This window comes from Oncorhynchus masou, unplaced genomic scaffold (assembly GCF_036934945.1).
Source record: "Oncorhynchus masou masou isolate Uvic2021 unplaced genomic scaffold, UVic_Omas_1.1 unplaced_scaffold_2290, whole genome shotgun sequence".
Taxonomy (NCBI): Eukaryota; Metazoa; Chordata; class Actinopteri; order Salmoniformes; family Salmonidae; genus Oncorhynchus; species Oncorhynchus masou.
In genome coordinates, this window is record NW_027016662.1 from 68,768 (window position 1) to 75,026 (window position 6,259).

Below are 6,259 nucleotides of genomic sequence, written 5' to 3' on the forward strand. Positions count from 1 at the left end.
CTGAAATGCTGACACACGGCATGGATGCATGCAGTGTAAAGTACTGAAGTAAAAATTATTTAAAGAACTACTTTAGTAGTTTTTGTAGTATCTGTACTTTACTATTTATATTTTTGACAACTTTTACTTCACTACATTCCTAAACAAAATGTACTTTTTACTACATACATTTGCCCTGACACCCAAAAGTACTTGTTATATTTTTTATGAATAGCAGAACAGAAAATGGTCCAATTCACGCACTTATCAAGAGAACATCCCTGGTCATCCCTACTGCCTCTGATCTGGCAGACTCACTAAACAGAGAACATCCCTGGTCATTCCTACTGCCTCTGATCTGGCAGACTCACTAAACAGAGAACATCCCTGGTCATTCCTACTGCCTCTGATCTGGCAGACTCACTAAACAGAGAACATCCCTGGTCATTCCTACTGCCTTTGATCTGGTAGACTCACTAAACAGAGAACATCCCTGGTCATTCCTACTGCCTTTGATCTGGTAGACTCACTAAACAGAGAACATCCCTGGTCATTCCTACTGCCTCTGATCTGGTGGACTCACTAAACAGAGAACATCCCTGGTCATCCCTACTGCCTCTGATCTGGCAGACTCACTAAACAGAGAACATCCCTGGTCATCCCTACTGCCTCTGATCTGGCAGACTCACTAAACACAAATGCACCATTCGTAAATTATGTCTGAGTTGAGCCCCTGGCTATCTGGCTATCTGTAATATTAAAAAAACACAACACAGTTGTACAGTCTGGTTTGTTTAATTTAAGGAATTTGAAATTATTCATACTTTTACTTTTGATGGAGTATATTTTAGCAATTACTTTTAATACATAAGTATATTTACAACCAAAAGCTTTTAGACTTTTACTGAGGTAGTATTTTACTGGGTGACTCACTTTGACTTCAGTAATTTTCTATTAAGGTTTCATTACTTTCACTCAGTCTGACAGTTAGGTACTTTTTCCACCACTGGATGTATGTACTCGTGGTTTCCTCCATACCCCAGTCCTCCCATCAGCATGAAACAGCAGGAAGAGGGATTCATCAGACCAGGCAGTATGTTTTCAAATTCTCCAGCGTCCAGTCTTTTCATTCCTTAGCCCACCTGTTCTGCTATGGAAAAAGCAGGTGTCCTTAAATGTTTTTTTATTTATTATTTTTACAATACAGTGTTCTACGCTTCATTTGATCCAATTCAATGTTGCCAATTATTTAATGACATGAGAATTAAGTGGAGTGTCTAATCTTAGCTGGTCTGAGAGAACTGATGAGACTTCTCTGCTTTATGTATACATTGGTGTCTTTTTAAATGGCCCGATCTGTAGAATATCTTCTCACAGTCAGTGCTTTGATAAGGCTTCGGTCAACTATGTATCCGTTGGTGTGTCTTTACATTTACCAATCGGGAGAAACTCTTGCCACATTAAGAGCAGGAGTAAGGCTTCTCTCCAGTGTGTGTTCCGACAAACTTTTAGGTCAGTTGATGTTGTGAAACATTTTACACAATCAGAGCAGGATTAAGGCTTCACTCCTATATGCATACGTTCATGTCTTTTTAAGTTGTACAGTTTAGAGAAACTCTTTCCACAGTCAGAGCAGGAGTAAGGCTTCTCTCCTGTGTGTATACGTTCATGTGTTTTTAAGTCCCCCAGTTTAGAGAAACTCTTTCCACAGTCAGAGCAGGAGTACGGCTTCTCTCCTGTGTGTGTTCTCTGATGAACGTTTTGCTCAGTTGATGTTCTGAAGATTTTTTCACAGTAAAAGCAGGAGTAAGGCTTCTCTCCTGTATGTACACGTTCATGTGTTTTTAAGTCGCCCAGTTGAGAGAAACTCTTTCCACAGTCAGAGCAGGAGTAAGGCTTCACTCCTGTATGTATAAGTTCATGTCTTCTTAAGTGGCCCAGTTGAGAGAATCTCTTTCCACAGCCAGAGCAGGAGTAAGGCTTCTCTCCTGTGTGTGTTCTCTGATGAACCTTTTGCTCAGTTGATGTTTTGAAGCATTTTTCACAGTCAGAGCAGGAGAAAGGCTTCTCTCCTGTGTGTATACGTTCATGTGTTTTAAAGTCGCCCAGTTGAGAGAAACTCTTTCCACAGTCAGAACAGGTGTAAGGCTTATCTCCTGTGTGATTTCTCTGATGAACTTTTAGAGCAGTTGATCTTTTGAAGCATTTTTACAGTCAGAGCAGGAGTAAGGCTTCTCTCCTGTGTGTGTTCTCTGATGAATTTTTCGATCAGTTGATGTTTTGAAGCATTTTTCACAGTAAAAGCAGGAGTAAGGCTTCTCTCCTGTGTGTGTTCTCTGATGAACTTTTCGATCAGTTGATGTTTTGAAGCATTTTTCACAGTCAGAGCAGGAGTAAGGCTTCTCTCCCGTGTGTGTTCTCTGGTGAACTTTTTGCTCAGCTGATGTTTTTACGCATTTTTCACAGTCAGAGCAGGAGTAAGGCTTCTTTCCTGTATGTATATGTTCATGTGTTTTTAAGTGGCCCAGTTGAGAGTATCGCTTTCCACAGTCAGAGCAGCAGTAAGGCTTCTCTCCTGTGTGTGTTCTCTGATGAACTTTTTGATCAGATGATGTTCTGAAGATTTTTTCACAGTAAAAGCAGGAGTAAGGCTTCTCTCCTGTATGTACACGTTCATGTGTTTTTAAGTTGTACAGTTTAGAGAAGCTCCTTCCACAGTCAGAGCAGGAGTAAGGCTTTTCTCCTGTGTGTGTTTTCTGATGAACCTTTAGAGCAGTTGATCTTTTGAAGCATTTTTCACAGTCAGAGCAGGAGTAAGGCTTCTCTCCTGTGTGTGTTCTCTGATGAACCTTTAGAGCAGTTGATCTTTTGAAGAATTTGTCACAGTCAGAGCAGGAGTAAGTCTTCTCTCCTGTATGTATGCGGTCATGTCTTTTTAAGTTGTACAGTTGAGAGAAACTCGCCCCACAGTCAGAGCAGGAGTAAGGCTTCTCTCCTGTATGTATATGTTCATGTCTTTTAAGGTGCACAGTTGAGAGAAACTCTTTCCACAGTCAGAGCAGGGGTATGACTTCTCTCCTCTGTGTACTCTCTGATGAACTGTCAGAGCCTTTGAGGTTGTGAAATTCTTCCCACAGTCAGTACAGGAAAACAGATTCTCTCCTATGTGTATTTGTACATGTAATTTTAGCTTTGATAGAATTGAAAACTTCTCCTCACAATGTGGGCAGTGGTGAGACCTCTTAGCTCTGTGATCTTCCTGCTGTTTCTCTCTGGATGTAGAGAATGTCTCAACATGGTCTCCTGTGAGAACAACATCAGAAGAACCAGTCAGTTGTGTGATATACACTACAGGTCAAAAGTTTCAGAACACATACTCATTTAAGGGTTTTTCTTTATTTGACTATGTTCTACATTGTATAATAGTGAAGACATCAAAACTATGAAATAACACATATCATGTAGTAAACAAAAAGTTGTTAAACAATTCAAAATACATTATAACTGAGATTCTTCAAATTGCCACCCTTTGCCTTGATGACAGTATTGCACAATATTGGTATTCTCTTACCTTGAGAAAGAGATTTCTCAATCTTCTCTTCTTCATCTTTAATGTTGACATTCAGCTCCAGTGTTTGACTGCAATCTTCCAGCTTCACTGATGTCATCTCTGGATCCTGCAGTGCAAACTGGGCTCCACTGTCACATTTAGGACCCAGTGACAGTAGGTTTGGAATCAGTGTGGAAGGAGAGAGGCAGGCTGGGTTTGTCCTCACTGTTGATGTTACCGGCCTCAGACTTAATTCCAGTTGTCCTGTAGTAACATTGAGAAACAGACAGAAAGTTGTCTTGACAGTTCTGGCACTATATTCTAAAAATATATATATATTTCTTCTTGTTAAATGATCTATTTCAGTGCTGGACTTGGACTGAAATAGGTGCTGGTAATCATTTTTAGGTGCAGGTCAAACACTGATCTCATTTCAATAGATCTGGTAGATAAGCATTTAGAACAAAACATGAATTCATTGCAATTAGACAAAGTACCTGCTTTAAAATTTGTCTACACAACGTAAATGTACTTAACCAAGAGTAGAGTTTCCCAAATTTGCATAAATGACTAAAAACCATTTAGTACAAAGTTGCAGTATATGTTTTAGGCATCACTATGTACTATTTTCCTGAATAACCTTGTCTTTACTGTATTATTTCAATGAAAAAACAATTTTATTTCACATTCACACCATAGTAACATTTATAGATATAGAAACATCTTCATGTGTCTGAATATTAGTACACATGTAGAAAACTGATCATCATTACATTCAGCTTTAAAACTGTAGTGTGACCGTGAAATTGACTCTCTGCACCAACACTGCCTGCACTGAAGTCTGTTGACACAGACAGAGTGGGTGCCACCATTTTACCAGCTTGTGAATTTGACACAAAACCAATAACATGCTAAACAAGCTCAGATATCTCAAATAAATTGATTGAATGGATGTACATAATTTCCTCAGACAAACTGTCGTGGAAAATTGCAAGATTGTTATAATGCTTGTATTGCACTATAATGGTTGTTTTATTCGACAGAATAGAGTATTCTGTTAACTATTGTGTGTGTTCCACTGAGGATGGGCCTCTATGATAGAGCACTGACAGAGGAGATTTACAATGTCTTTGGGCGATTTACATTTACATTTACATTTAAGTCATTTAGCAGACGCTCTTATCCAGAGCGACTTACAAATTGGTGAATTCACCTTCTGATAAAACCTAAAGAGCATTACAGATAACATGAGGTAATGTATTTGTGCTATGAAGTACCAGGAACGAGATTAGAACCTCATCTTAGGGACCAAACTGAACGATAATTAATAGCTTAATGCTATCTGGCTATGGGATACTCCCTCTCTCAAGTAAAAGTCTTTCTTTGTGAACTGTTCATAAGATCTGTGGTTTGTCATGTAAGTTGAGAGGGGTGTATCTTGGCTATAAAAGTTCTTTGTACATTTCTGTTGTGACTTTTCGATGGTTCATTAGAGATGGCGCATCATTGAAAGTCAAAGGCTATTGCAAAGCTCTTATTATTAAAGATGTAGTTTAAGTATAACTCTGACTGGTGTGTGAAGTTTAACTCTCCTCATTTGGTAAAGCAGAAATATGCCACCACAAAACCCAAAGTATCTAACGTTAGTTATGTGACTTGTAAAATAGTTTATCACGTTCTTCACTCACTTTGACACAACACATCAAACCTTTACCAAACGAGATAATACGTTAACAGATGTTACCTAGCATGGTATAACATGTTGTTTTGATATTAGGAAGTTTAAACCGGCTATTACATACCTGTAGTAATAAATAGAAACCAACACAAAGGTTCTTGACATCACAGTTCTGGCTCTTTCTTTATTCTGAAGAATGGTGCGTGCCTGCCTGGAACTTACTGTTCTCCCACTACCACAGTGCAGCCACAGATAGAACAATGAGAGATATTTCACTGGATGTAGGAATGTGAAGCATCTGCTTAGTGTTTCCACTCACTACCAAATATGGTATTGGGTATTGAGAGGAAGCCCAATGTCTGGCAGTGAGAGAAGATGGATTTTGGCCGACATTCTGCAAATGTTCTAATCAATGAAACATCTGATCTTAAGGGGAAAAGACACGTTTATGTCTGTATCATTTAGTTTCCTGCCTGGAAGTTAAGATACAATATTTGTTCAGATGTGTAGGAGGAGACTCAGCCTAGGAGAAAGGGTTAAATATCAGTGCTTGTGTGAACAATGTCTTTGTCTAATGCAGCTGTATTGATCCTCTGGGAAGAATAAACTTGGTTTGAGCTTTCATAGAGTCCGTTGAGTTTTTACTCTGAGAATTAGAACCTAACAATACTAAGTAACAAAATGGTCCATATATATATATAGCATTAACGTAGTATATATACACCATGATACCTTAATAAACCAAGAAAGTATCAAAGATCAGAAATGAACAGCCTGTGTAGAAAAAGCGATACAATTGAATAATGTGCTACGTTACCCAGAGGCCCTTTGCACATGATGTTAGGCTTGCATGTGAGTGACAATCATTTTAGTCCAAGGATATGATCGAAAGGCCTCAATCATTCTTAAATTGGAAGAAGTTTGGAACCACCAATAATCTTTCTAGAGCTGGCCGTCCGGCCAAACTGAGCTCGGGGGAGAAGGGCCTTGGTCTGGGAGGTGACTAATCAGGATCGAGTGGAAAGATGAAAGGAGCAAGATACAGAGAGATC

The 6,259-nt window shown here is 39.0% G+C and overlaps 1 pseudogene; it reads right to left on the reverse strand.

The window, feature by feature from the left end:
• Positions 1-1,083: 1,083 nt before the first annotated feature.
• Positions 1,084-3,787, reverse strand: LOC135539005 (oocyte zinc finger protein XlCOF6-like; annotated as a pseudogene).
• Between the last annotated feature and the right edge of the window lie 2,472 nt (positions 3,788-6,259).